The 14,585-nt window shown below is 48.5% G+C and overlaps 1 long non-coding RNA gene across 1 annotated transcript; it reads right to left on the bottom strand.

Moving 5' to 3' along the window:
- Nucleotides 1-8,953: 8,953 nt before the first annotated feature.
- LOC128587587 (uncharacterized) lies at nt 8,954-13,591 on the bottom strand. Its single transcript, XR_008380620.1, has 3 exons — nt 13,115-13,591; nt 12,817-12,905; nt 8,954-9,757 (listed from the first exon to the last, which is right to left on the bottom strand). It is a non-coding gene; the product is annotated as an uncharacterized LOC128587587 (long non-coding RNA).
- Nucleotides 13,592-14,585: the final 994 nt, after the last annotated feature.

Here is a 14,585-nt window from a genome sequence, read left to right on the forward strand (position 1 = left end):
GCTACAGAGGCCAGGAACGTGATAGTAGTCTTGGTTGAGTTCCCAAGGCAAAAGTTTAGGCTGGCCAAACTTTGGAGAGAAGCCCCCATCAGCTAATGCATCAGCAAGCTCATTTCTTTGCCTAAGTCCCTGCCACCACAAGGGCACATTCAGGATACGATCTAGGCAGGTAAAGGTCAGTGGGTACAGTCAACCTGATTTCCTTGATTGTGGCCTTGTCCTGGACTGGCATATCTGGCTGGTTTTATCACGAGAGAAAATACCACCAAATGCACTTCCATTCTGTCCAAACAATGTGAACAAAGGCCCTGGAAGTGGGAGTCCAACTCAATGGATTTCATGTCTACTTGCATAAGAAACATTATGGAATTTAGGCTCCCCACAGAAGAAAAGGTCTTTGGGAAGAATACATATTGACATAAAGGAACTCAGAAAACACCATTACTCTATTTAAACTTATGTCTATGTCTACTTATTCACCCACACATGCATTTGAGCTTAAAACATATATTTTCTCCCTAGTAGATCACAATATGTTGGCAGGAAGCTGCACCCTTAGTTCCTTATTTTTTCTGTTCTCTTTTCCTGGAGCATAGGGAATGGGGCTCTCATATGAGACCAAACAATGGGTTAAAACAGTGGACAGTCTTTGAGCTAAACTGTTGTTTCCCCCTTCCCATTTTAATCCTGGTGAAATGATTGATTTGCCCTTATGACAACCCTCTTCCCAAAAGGCAGTTTGTTAAAAGAAAGAAAGAAGTAAATATCACCAAGTGCACAAACTGTTCATGGTTTTCTCTTTGTGTGGCTAATTAGGAATTTGATCTTGGAAACCCTCCTTTATGTGAGGCTCTTGGCTGAGTCCCTGGAGTCCACCTGAAGACGGCTGGGATCAGGTGAACTCAACTTCCCCCAATCCCAAGGGGCTTCATGAAAAGGAGGCCTGGTTGGTTCCTAAAGAAGGAGCCAAAGGAAAGCTCTGGAAAGGCACAATATGTGTGGGGTTGCTCATTTAATGTTTTTTTTTTTTTTGGCATTTTTCTCTAAAACATTAAAAAAATTGTGTATGTAGGTCTTGGTTTGGTGTGCAAATCTCCCTTATCTTTCCACAGTTTATTTAACCATTGCTTTTTTGTAATTGACTGAATTGCAGTGATTTCTTAGTCCAAAATATGTATTACTATATTCTTCTGTGATGTCTCAGAATTTTTTTTTTTTTTGAGACAGGGTCTCCTTCTTGTTATCCTGGCTAGAGTGCAGTGGCATCATCATAACTCACGGCAATGTCAAACTCCTGGTTCTGCATGATCCTCCTGTCTCAGCCTCCCACGTAGCTGGGACTACCACTACGTACATTCTGCTAATTTTTCCTTTTTTTTTTTTTTTATAGAAACAGGGTCTTGCTCTTGTTCAGGCTGGTCTTGAACTCCTGGCCTCAGGAGATCCTCCTGCCTCATCCTCCCAGAGTGCTAGGATTATAGGCAAGGCCACCGTGCCCAGTCAGAACATTCTCCTCTTACTAAGTATGTGTGATGAGTAGGCAGGATGCTGGTGTCAGGCCTGGTTAAGGTGATGTGCATGTACGTGTGTTGGAGGGGCATAAGAGAGAGCATCCCCTGATGGAAGGCTAGGATTGCTTTTGTCATTTTGTCCCTCTCCTTCCTCCCCTCTTCCAAAGCCCAGCACAAAGCCTGGCACCCATTAGGTGCTCTAAGGGGGATGAAGGAATTAAGAATCCTTTGAAAATTGGGAGGTCAATGTGTGTGATTGGGGGGAGGACTTGTTTTTAGCTGCTTAGACTTTGAGCAGCTGCAGGGAATTTAAAGAAAAAATTAGTGTCAGTCACCAGCAGAAAATGTATATATGTAAGCAAAAGGGAAATAAGACTTGATTGGATGTTTGTTGCTGGCAATATTTTCACTGTGAAAACAAGGATTTTAGGGTGTTTATTTAGAGTCTGGGACGTAGGAAGGGGAAGTACAATTTTGCTTTCTGGGCTAGAATTTACCTGGCGACTCCACCAGGCTTAGAAAAGAGAAAAAGGACAAGGCCATCCCTCCAAATGCTGGTCACACAGGTTCTCTGAAAATCTGCCCTCAGTTCCATAGTTAATTCTTTAGTTCTTTTTGTGAGTAGTAGGGATGTAACAAATGGCCCAGTCCCAGTTTGGGGGACCATTCTTAAGAAATGTTTCTAGACCCTCTGAATCATTAAATGTTTGCTTCTCATTTGCTGGCCTTACAAACAGCAAGCCTAGATGTCGGCACAAATTCCTCCACCCAGGGCTTTTCAGGGAAAGGCTGGCTCCTTGACTAGAGCCTCAGAAAGTAACTCACCAGCATTTCTGATGCCTGTAGCCAGTCTAGCATTAAACTATAAGGACCCACCATTTTGGCGTCTGGCTACAGTAGGCACTTGATAACTGGGGGTGAAGGATTTGGTCCTGGATGCTTCCTGCCAGTCTCCTATCTTCCTTTGGAGTCCTCACCTCTGGAGAAAAAAAATTTTTTCTTTACTCACCACTATAGTAACGAGAAACTTCTGGAGAAATTTTATTTTGAAAATTGCTGTTGGCTTAGAACACCAAGAATTTTAGAAAGGGAGTGGCCTGGTGATTCTTATTGAAAAGCATTAAAAAGATTAACCACTGACTTCTGTCCAGTCTTTGGGCACCCAGGATGTGGTAATCAATTATTCTAGCTCTCTCTCCCAGTCTTTGATTTATTTAGCATACAGTGTTTGTTTACCTGTTCAGTTAACTTTTCTCCTTTTTTCTTCTTAAATTACAATTTTTTGCCCATGAAAATACTTTTTTTCATTTATCCATTCTATTTATTTATTTATTGTTAAATCATGGCTGTGTACATTTGTGCAATCAAGGGGTACAATGTGCTGGTTTCATATACCCATGAAAATATTTTTTAACTGGAATTTTGCACTTTCCTTTATTTCTTTTCCTTCTCACCCCTCAGAATCCCCACGAGAAGGTGTTCTGCCAAAGGACTGTCAGCTCATGCCAACTCCAGACGATTCTGGGTTCTAGGAACTGCCAACGGCAGTCCGGGCGGCCATCCGAGGATGGAGGATGCCAGACCAGTCTGCACGAATCTCTGGCTATTTCTTACCCGGAGGAAGAAAACCGCTCGCTTTCCTGGACTCTCGGGTGAACTAGAGGCGGTTTCTCCAGGGTTGAAATCCATTCGGGGGTTGCTCACTTCGGCAAGAGCTTTTCAAGGCTTCAAGCCAACATCACGCTGATGGGAGAGGGGTATCCTGATGCTGTGGGGATGAGGCAGGGGTTTGGTTCCTGGGGAGTTGCCCTCCTCTAGTCAACCCTTCAGTTTTTCTTTCTTGGTCATAACTTTATATCGTTGAAGTATATTACAAAAGAGGCCTGTCCAGGCCACCGGGTGGGAGCGGAGGCGATGAGTTGTTCTGATCCGGGTTAAGGCTCCTGGTCCAGTGTCTCCCCATCTGGGGCTCTACGCTTTATTAGCAGCCTGCGGGAGTAGAGAATTCCGAGGATGGGGGCTAGGAAGGACAGGGACAAGGAGGAGGGGTCTTCACACTGCCAAGATTCAGCACGCAAAATGAGAAACGCTGGGGTGGTGGTGGAGGGCAAATTTGCTTCCAGACGATTTTCAAGTGCAACATTCCCTCACCCAGGAGGAACACTTAAGGGCGGAAGTTGCAGGTCGCCGCCTAGCAGGGAGCCTCCCTCAGGTGGGTGACACTTAGACCAGCCACCCGACTCTAGGCCAACTGGGGGCCAGCGCCCTGCATCACCCAGGCCCAAGAGCAGCTGCACTTGGGAAGAAAGAAAACTCTTTAAACAAATCATTTTGGTGTCTAATCAATTAGTGTTTGCGCAGTCAAGTACCATAGATTTAACAGAATAATCGTTACAGCCCTTGTCTTTATTTGACCCGCAGACACCTAGAAGATTTAAAAATGAAATGCCAGTGTGGTGGGTTCCCTCTCTCTCTCTAGCCTCCTCTGCCCGGTCAGGGCTTTTGCTTCTTCAGGCCTAGCCCCCTCTTTCCCTCCTCCTTGGTCCCTTCTTCCCCTTCACACTTTCCACACTTTTAACCTTCTTTACTTGATGGTAGGGCCCAGTTGGCCCTTTGGCATCTCTGTCTTTCATCTCCCATCCCCTTTACTCCAGACCTAGCCTCTGCGTGTGCAACCCCAGGGACTCCAGGCGAGCCCTCCTGTCCTCTCCCTACCCCAGAGCCATCCGGGTGTAGGATTGTGGAGTTGTCAAGCGCCCAGTGATCTTTTCCCTGAACCCTCGCCCTCTGGCCCCTTCCGGAATCAGTCCAAGACCAAAAGGGTCCTGTGCTGTGCTCTTTAGCTTTTGTGGAACTTGGCAAAGACCTTCACCTGAATGGTGATGGGAGGGAGAGAGTCCCAGTGGATCACTGAGTGGGGACTGTAATCCCATGCACACTTCTTGAGACTGGTCAGCTCACAAAGGCTGTAGTTGGGGGTTCGAGGCCAGGATGGTCTCCAGGCACTTGAGAATAGCTGCTCTTGAGTCTCCCTTTCCACTCCTTTTCTTTTTCAGGCCTAACAGGTATGGGTGCATGTAAATGTGTACGCAGGCTAGTCGTGAGCACCCAGGCCATCAACCCTGTGCTGGATTCAGGCTCCAGGGGGCTCCAGGGGCTTGAGGGATGGCCACCAGGGCCAAGAGACCTGGAGGTGGGGCTATGGGGTGTTAGTGGAAAGTGTGTGGGGGGGGAAGTGATGAAATTTGGAACCCCCAAGTGGGCAAGAGCACCTCTACCTTTTTAAATTCCTCTAATCTTGTAGTTCAGCAGGAAGGTTGGGGGCTGCAGCTGCTGTCTGCAGACAGTGGGTTGGTTAAATTAAAGGCTGTAGTTCTGAAAGAGGGAGGGATGAGCTGGAGATGAACCTGCCACTTCCTCTCCACCCCGCTCTTCCTCCCAGAACTCCAGCCGCCCCAACTTGATCCTGAGATGTTTCTTTTTTTTTTTTTTTTCATTGTTGGGGATTCATTGACGGTACAATAAGCCAGGTTACACTGATTGCAATTGTTAGGTAAAGTCCCTCTTGCAATCATGTCTTGCCCCCATAAAGTGTGACACACACCAAGGCCCCACCCACCTCTCTCCTTCCCTCTTTCTTCCCCCCCCATAACCATAATTGTCATTAATTGTCCTCATATCAAAATTGAGTACATAGGATTCATGCTTCTCCATTCTTGTGATGCTTGAGACGTTTCTACACCCTTGGAACTGCCTTGCAGTCCCTGGTCTCCTCACCACCTGAGAAACTTCGCTCTCAACAATAGATGATTATAATGTACTTGGCTAATGCCTGTATTTTCCTGTTTAACATACATTAATCCAAGTAACAAAAAAAATCAATATTGCTAACAACATTGCAAACAAATCCTAGCTTCTCTCACACAAAAACCTCCTCCGATTTCCAGTCACTCCTACCCCCTTGAATTTTGCTATCCTACTTTAGTCCACTGTTACCTCCTGGTTAGCCTGGAGTCCATTTCTGGCTTTTTATTTTTTATTATTAAATCATAGTTGTGTACATTAATGCAATCATGGGGCACTATGCACTGGTTTTATATACAATTTGAAATATTTCCATCAAACTGGTTAACATAGCCTCCCTGGCATTTTCTTAGTTATTGTGTTAAGACACTTATATTCTACATTTAGTAAGTTTCACATGTACCCTTGTAAGATGCACCGTAGGTGTGGGCCCACCAAATACCCTCCCTCCACCCATCCAATTCTGGCTTTTAATAGCCCCTCTCTAAAATGCCATATTTTTTTTATTGTTGTTGTTGCCATGAGAGGAACCCACAGTACCCCCCAGCCCAGCCTTCTCTCTCTTTGGGTCCTTTAAGGCCCCTGAGTTTACCTCAAACTTTGTCCCTTTCAGCACTAGCAAACATCCAAAGTCACTGGCCAATGACTTTGGGTTTTGTTGTTTTTCCTCCCTACCTAAACCCTCCATGTGGCAGCCTCAGCCCTTCTGAAGGGCAGGAGACCTTACACTCAGCTCTGCCCTAGTTACCCAGCCTACCTCCACCTAATCTCAGTTGGCAGCTCTTGCTGAGAGTTTATGATTCTTATTTTGATAATTAAAAAAAAAATTGGTGTTTTCCACCTGGAAGGAACAAACCAGAGGGGCTGGCTAATGAAGGAACTTAGGTTTGCAAAACACTGTAAATAATTTAGTATTGTATTTCAAGGAAAAAAAATAGCTTTCTTAAATCATCCCCGTGATATAAATTGCGGACGTATAGTATGGTCCTGGGTAAGTCTAAATTTTTAAAGGAGCAATATTCAAAGAGACATAGATGTCTGTATTAATTATTTATTCGCTGGTGCCTTCCTTCGTTTCTAACTTATTATTAATTAGGCGCCTCTAGTCTTTCGCAGAGCGCTCCACTGAGCCGGTTGCAGCTTTAAATATGAATTAAAAGCAAATCCAAGCTACTGTAATGCGAAAATTATTCCGTGTCTTGCATGGCAGAGATGAATAGCTGCGTGGATCAATACCGTGAAACTCGGCTCCCAACGACAGGGTTATTGATAGCTTATATTAATGATGTTAATGATGGAAAAAGGAAAACAACGGCCCACCCGACTTAGAAACTTTTTAGCTGCTGAAACCCCCGCAATAAGAACGGGAAGGGGGCAGGAATTGGGCTTAAGTGTAATAAGAAAATTATTTATGAAACCGGATAAGTGACTTCAGAGCCTTGATGCATTTGAACCTAACGCTCTCGGCTCCTGGCGGCCCCCGGCTCCAGCTGGGGAGACCGCGAAAACCCCAGGCCACGGTGAGCTGTGGGGCGGGGGTTGCTCCAGTCGCCTCCTCAGCCTCCACTTTGCCCCCCTCTTCCTCTGTCCCCTCCGGGGGGACGGCGCTGTGGGGCGCCGGTGGCAGAAGCTTTTGGAAGTTGGTGGACTGGAGCAGGTTCAGGGCCGGTCCCTGCTATCCGCGTGGGGGCAGGAAGCCTGGCCAGTGGGGCCCAACAGCTTGGGATTTTGGCCTGATTTTTTCACTGGTTCTCTTGGCACTGGCTCAAGCAGTTCAACCTGGGCCTGTGGGGGTGTGTGTGGGGGCCTCAGTCGGGCTCTGCGCTGTTGCCTCCTGCCCATCTGGCCCAGGCTCTCGGGATCCCTAAAATGCCAACGGATGGCTGCTGCCTGAGCATGGGAGGGCTTCCTACGAAGAGAAACTGTTCTAAACAGGGTACGAAGACTGGAAAAGACGCTCCCTCTGCTCCCTCTGCACCTCAGCGGGTTCTTTACTGGGCCCAGAGTTTAACTCGGCCTTGGCATGCGGCTACCAGACAGCGCAGGAGACTCCAGATCCCTCATTCCTGGGCGTGAGGAGTAGAATAAACGCTCAGGTTTGGGCCCCATCCTACGGTAATTCCGCACAGGCGCGGCCCCCCGCCCCCACCATCCCCAAATATCCACACACTCTCCCTTTCTCCCTAGTCCAGGGGCCCTGAGAGGGACAGGGAGGACTAAAAGGTTAAATCCTGACCCGGGAGACAGGCGGGAAAGGTCAGAGCTCGCGGGTCAATCACCAATCTGAGGTCCCTTCCTGTGCTGGGCATGGAGTCCCTGGGTTCCCACCCCCAGCCAGGGTCCTAGGCTTTGGAGGCAAAGAGGGTGCCTCCCCGTAGCTTGGGAGGGGTGCAGTGCAAAGGGTGGGAGGGTCTGTCTAGGTCTGGCAGTGTGGTCCGGGAGCCCGGAGTTTAGGCTTTTAGAGAAGAAAGTTGGGGGCTTTTAATTTACGCTGGGTACTGTCGTTTATTCTGTGTCTCGGGAGGGAGAAGAGGCCACCAGAGCTGTAGGAAAAGACCAAGATAGTTCACCAAGGCTATCCGTTTCCCTCCCAAGGACCAGGTCATTTTGTTTTAAAAATTAGGTCTTCAGCAGAAAGAGGGATGGAGGGAGGGGATGGGGCCTTGGTGTGTGTCACACTTTATGGGGGCAAGACATGATTGCAAGAGGGACTTTACCTAACAATTGCAATCAGTGTAACCTGGCTTATTGTACCCTCAATGAATCCCCAATTATAAAAAAAAAATTAGGTCTTCAAAATACTGTCTTTCTTCCCTCCTACCTATCCTTTCTTCGCATCATCATTTTTATTTCACTTCTCCTTTCCCCCTTTTTTCCATTTCTAGTTCTTTTCCCTTCCAGTCTGCTTCCTCCCTCCTTTCACGTTCCCCCTTCCTTTTTTCTTCACTTCTCCTTATTGTCTCCTCCTTTCCCTCTCTCTCCCTTTTTTCTTTTTCTCTTCCTTATTCTAGCTTTCTTTTCTCATTTACTTCCTACTTCTCCAGATAGAGACCTAATGCAGGCAGGTCTCTGCACCTCCAGAATTTCATATAAAAGTTGCCAGCTCTAAGAAGGTGAGCTCCCGGCAAGTGTCAGGGTGCAGAAGGAGCACCCCGCTTCTGGGGAGTTGTTCCCTGTAAGTGATGTTCCCCGGTTTCTCAGCTAGGTTTTGGGCCACACCTGGTGCAGGGTCCTGTCCCTTTCCAGAGCCTAGAGCATTCGTGGTATCCACGCATGGTGCATTCCTCTTGCTAAAAGAGCTACGTGGCATCAGCAAAATTTTTGGATTGTTTTTATTTTTATTTATTTGATTTTATTTTGAAAAAAAGTGAATCTCAGAGGCTAGCACTGGCAGAACTTTAAATTTATCTGAGGCTGCCAGGGGCGACCCACTAGAAACCACTATTCAGATAATTAGACAAATCCCAAACTTTCTGCCACCCAGAAAGAACTTCCTCTCAGCATTTGACTTCAAAGTCCACAATCAACTCCGTGTTTCAAATAAGCACCCGGCCTGCATTGGCACAGTCTTAACGCTACACAGTCCACCAGCAAAGGGCCATGCCTCAGAAAGGAAACACAACAGACACTGCAAAAAAAAAAAAATCACTTGATTGTGGAAAAAATCAATATCAAAATTAGATTTATTGTCTGCTTATGTGATTAAAAATGACAAAGTGTTGCCTTTTATTTTCATAAAAAGACAGAAGGCTGAATAAAATAATTTACTATCGAGTTCTGCTCGTCTTACTTGCCTGGCCAAACCTGGACCTGGCCAGTAGGGCGATTGTGAAGCACAGTGGCTGCCGAGGCCCCCTGTGCAGGAGTGAGCTCTCCGTCGGAGGACGAGTGCTTCTCTGTGCCAGCAAAACAAATCTCCTAATTTCCACTTTGCCGCAACGCTGGTCCAGTTGGACAGTTCCCAATTCTGCCTCGTTCCAAAGAAATGCTGCGTGATCTGTCCCTTGCTCCTAACTTTGCAAACCCAGGTCCTGGGTCCTTTTCTCCAAATAACTTTGAAGATGACGGTACTTTATTGGTTTCCGGACTCTGACAGCGCCAAAGTCTTCCTGGCTCTGTCAGCCACTACCTACCACATCCGCATCCAGCCTTCGATCCTGGAAAGAACTGCTCCATCCCTCTGTGCGCGCGCGTGCGTGTGCGTGTGCGGGTGTGTGTGTATGTTGTGTTCGCGCGCGCGACTGCCTGGGACCGCCTGCTTGGCCCGGGACTGGCGGTTCCCTTTCCCGGGAGGCTCCAGGGGTTTCAATGTCTAAGCTGGAATCACTAAAATGGGGTTTCCAAAACCTCTGTGGGCTGAATTCTTCGAGTGTGGCGGGCGGTGAGCGCATTCGAGGAAAACGACCGCTTTGGGAGCACGCTGGTTACAGTGACGCTGGGAGCTATTTACGTTAAAAACAAAACAAAAAAGAAAAACTAAAAAACTCATCTTACACTCCTTTCCTCTTCCAAGCCGAGTCAGGATCTACCCGCATCTCTCCAAGGCTGCAGAGCAAGCTCCTACTCATTCACCATCTTTTCCTGAAATAAAGTGGTTCCCCATAGCGCCAGGGGTCTTGGAGTGCTGGCCCTGCCAGAGTGCGAATAGCTTCACCCGCGCTCAACAGCACCAGACCAGGCTGGTTCCTCCCAGTCCCTGAATACACCTTCTGACTTGGAACTGGCTGCCTTTCCCAGGTTGCACACGCCAGGGACTTATTTGTAAAGACAGTAGTTGGTCCTTCTTTTGTTCTGAAACCAAGCTGAGAGGGCTAATCTACTGGCAGTTGGGGAAATGAAGCCCAAGCAAATCGAGTACTCTATAAAGTCTCTAAAGCTACAGCTCCTCCAAGATCATCCTGGACTCCTCTTGGGATTGAGGGCCTAAGAAGAAGCAGACATGGATCCCTTGCTGTTTGTAAATCTGACAGAACCCGCTGAACCCCAAGGCTAAGGCTAGTAGTGGCTGAGTCCCACCAGCTCAGCAGCTTCCTCTCCATTCGGTCATACCAGCTGCATTCCCTCAAGTCTGGGCGCCTTTACCCTAGACTCCACAATGGAGCTGGTGAGGGCTCAAGGTCCTGACAGACGGGAATGACCTGGTCCTCTCTGGGATGGGGAAGGCAGCCTGAGGGGTAATGTGTAAGTGGTCCCTCTTGTGGGCCAGTTCCAACACCAGCTTCCTGGAAACCTGGTCTCTCCCACTGCCCTCCCCTGCCGTCTCTCTAACCTCTGGCCCCAATCTGCCTCCCTCTGCAACCTCTAGTGCTCCCAGCTTTTGGCCCAAAGGTCAAAGGTCCGGCCTTCTCTAAGCCCGGGTTTTCTCCTGCGCTGCACTAGTAGCCAGGGAGAACAGAGCTGTATCTCAGCCCCAATTCTGTGATGATGTGGGGTTTTGGGGGGAGATGATGATGCCGTTTAATTTAAGAAATTATATCCAGAATATGAAGTTAATTATCTGGACATATTAGGAGGTTTTTGCTTTCTTTCTTTGAGGATACAAATGGCTAAGCAGAAGCAAGATGAGGAGGCTTTGATCAAAAGATTGAGGAGCAATCTTCCATTGCATTACTTCATTGCCCCAAGCTGGCCAGGGCTGGAAAGAAATTGCCAGAAGGGATAAGAAAAAGCAAATGAATGTCCAGCCCTGCAAGTATGTGGTTCTGTTCCAAAGGGGCTGACCTATGCCTGAGTGAGGGCAAGGCTGGCAGAGTAAAAAGCTGATTTCTATGCATGTTCACGTGGCCCAATGTAATGAACACATCTCTATGAATTTCTGGAGGCAGAGGGCTCAATTTATTTTGGTTTTAGTATGAAAGTCCTTAGCCTTAGCTCTGTCTACAGAGCAACTGAGTAGTTAGAATTCTCTCTCCAACGAAAGTGATGGTCAATAGAATTCTTGGTATCAAATGAGCAATAATTTGCTGTGGCTACATGCTGGATAATGAAAGATGTTAGCGGGATCAATAAAAAATGAAAACACTTTTACTTACATCTTGAGTTACTGTTTTAAGAGAGCGAGAGATGCAACAAACTCAAAGCTAGGTACAGAGCCACCCAGCACCCCTCTCAGAACCGAAAAACAGAGTGCTATTACTACCTGACTGTCCCTCCCAGTATGCCAAGCCTCTACCCTCTCCCTCAGTGTGTCACAAGAGTAGACTATTTACATAAAATTAACTCATAGAAATAAAAATTCTTTGTTTTTTCTGTTCCTTAACATCAGAAATAAATTTGAAATTGTTTTCCACCAGGACTAAAGGTCACCTAATTGGTTGTAGTTTGCCAAAAAAGTACACGTGTCCCAAAGCTTAATTGCCCTTTGAAAAAGAAATACTTTAAAATGTGCACTTGACCCAGATTCCCATAACGGCCAGTGTTCTTTGGTTATATAGATAAAGGGCAAATAACAGATTTAATTCCTTTGGTTTTGTTCTGTGTTGTCACTAAATCTGGAAAGTTCAGACCTTAAGCTCGCTTTTTTCCCCCCAGACAAGTTAATTCCCCCTTCTTTTAATAATTTCCTCTGTACAATTTATTTTTATTTTGTTTTGGGTTCATTTGTACTTTCCAGTCTGCTTTTTTCCACCACTCAATCCCAAAGGCTTTCTTACACATCTGGTTGTTAAAGAACCTATTGTGAAACAATCTGAGAAATAGCCTGCATTTTCTAAAAACACCAAGACTTGAAAAAGAAGAAAAACATCCCGGATACTCTGCATGAAACAGTGAAACGAAAAAGCTCACTGCCAGTTTCCAGCCCCCAAACCAATATAAGTAAAGAACATTCGAAAATGTGTTTCAACGCTTTTGAGGCTTAAAAAAAAAAAATACACGAATTTAGCCGCGGCTTTAACGCCATCTGACCACAGGAGCTGGTTTTAACGGTCAGTGTCGCAAGGTCAGTGGCCTATGATCTTTAGCACGTTTGGTTTGGATTTGGAGAGACAGCTGAGCAACCTGGGAGATTTAGAAACCGTGAACCAGCCTAGAGAAGTGTACACAAGTTTCAATTTGGGGATTTCTCCCAGTGAGCGAATCCCGAAGGCTCCATTTCTACAAAGCTGACAAACGCAGGTGCGGTTCGGCCTCAGTACGCTGCGGGCGGGAGCACCGCTCACATACCGCAGACCAGAGCTCGCCTACCCGCCATCCGCGCTGGGAACGCCAGCGTCTTTACCCCCAGCTGAGGGGAGCCCCTCTCCGCTCTCATTTGCTACTTTAAACTCGCAGGGAGGACTTGTTAGCGGCCTGGCCCGACGGGCAGGCTGGGAGGGGCGCGCCCTCGCCCGGTTCCAGCCGTGACGCTGCCGCTGCCCTCCGCCCCCGGCGCCCACGCGGTTTGCGTGGCCACAAGCTCAGCGGGTGAAACAGCGTGGCCAGGCCGCTGGAGCACCTACCCCAGCCTACTGCCCCCTTCTCCTCCCCCCCACCCCCGCATACGCCGGTGAGACTGGCTTACCCTGGTGGGCGAGTCGCAGCGCATTAGCTGATTTCATGGCAAGTTGCTTCTGTGACATGAGATCAGGTTCGTGTTCGAGGATTTGCCCCCTAGGAGGGAGGGAAAGGAGAGTCAATCTGCATAATTTCAAATAAGAAAGAAACAGGGGAAGGGGGATCCGAATTTCAAGCCCCCGAATTCCTCCCCTCCCCCTATGGAACCTATAAATCACCCCCCATCCTCGCTCCCACCCCGTCCCCCATCCCCAACGCCCAGTGCACAGGAAGAAAAAATAATCGGCACTCGTCGCGGGTGATACCTTTTATTGCGCTCATTTTAAAGACAGGGGCAGGGTGGCCTTCTGTCCGAAGACTTTCTTTGCAGCCCCGCCCGGGGCAGGTGTGTCAGCCCGGCGGCTTCTGGGCCGGCAGATTCCTGCAAGGTCGCGGGGTAAAGGGCAGGAGAAGACCTCGGGCTCCTAGCCCAGCGACTCCCCTCGGTGCCCAGGGTCTGAGCCAGAAGCACAAACCCAAATTCCCTCCAGCTCCTTCGTCTCCATCTTTAAGTCCAGGCAAAGATCAATTCCCCCTCTCTCTCTTGCTTGCTCTCGCACGCACACATTTGCAGCCATAAATAAACAGCTCCCAGCTAAATCAGGAACCAGAGAAGAGAAAGGGGGTAGAGAGCAGAAAAGGGAAGGATGAGAACCGGAGAGCGAGTCTCGCCTCTCTTGGACGCCGAATGGCTCTTTTTGGTCAGGCCAGCCTCGCATTTGGGGATGCAACTTGCATTTGAATAGCTGCCTGAGCTTGTTATGGACCCGGGAAAGCTCGGAAAGGGAATCACTATGCAAATTGTCCCAGTTACAATCGAAAGGTTCGATCTCCAGGAGCTGCCTGACGGAAGTTGATGTCAGCTATCTGGTGCATTAGGGTTACATTACCGCCTTCGCTGGCCTCCTCGCCACCCCCGCTCGCGCCTTCAGGGGAGGCTCCCCCCCTTTTGCTTATGTGTATAAGTAATTTTTTTCTCAGTAATTAAAAAAAAATAAAAGAAGAAGAAAGGAAAAAAAATAAAGGCCGAAGGTGGAGGAGTAGCTGGCTGGGGCCTGGGCGGCCCACAGGCGAAGAGAGGCGGGGGCGCGCCGCGCGGGCGGTGGGGGCTGGGGTTGTTCTTTTGCGGCAGGTGTCGATGGTGCGTCTGAAATCAAACATTTAGAAATGTTTTTTTAGCGCTTTGCAGGACGAGGCGGCAGCAGGGGGTTGAGGCGGCGGATGTCTGCCTCCGCCCGCCTGCTTGATCCTACAATGCCGGCTGCAGATCAATACCGACTCACTGTAATCCCAGTAATTGTAGAGCTCGCAGCTTTTATTTTAAAGAAATAGGACACTAGGGCGCAGGCAGGCGGCTGAGGCAGCGCGGTCGGGCTGCGGTGTCCTAGAGGGCCTTTTGGGACGCCCATCTTCTACCTCAGAGCCCTGAAAGCTCCTCACAGCTGGGTGGTGGCCGGACTGCAGCGCCCCGCATTGGTCAGGGCCCGCCTGGGGGCCGTCGGGACCTCGAAGTCCGCGAGGCTTCGGGCCGGGAACGCCCTCCAGGGACTTAGGGCCGGCCGCGTGTGGCCGGGCGAACAGCATCTGACCCCTCATGGTCCCCGCAGCCAGAGAGGGAGCCGGGCTGGGGTATGGGCATCCTGGGCTTGGGCGCCTATCCTAGGCTGCACTGGCTCCAGACCTTGATGCTCAGGACCTGAGGATGCTGGACCGGGGCCTTGCAGTCTACGGAGAGAG

This window comes from Nycticebus coucang, chromosome 6, assembly GCF_027406575.1.
Source record: "Nycticebus coucang isolate mNycCou1 chromosome 6, mNycCou1.pri, whole genome shotgun sequence".
NCBI classification, from domain to species: domain Eukaryota; kingdom Metazoa; phylum Chordata; class Mammalia; order Primates; family Lorisidae; genus Nycticebus; species Nycticebus coucang.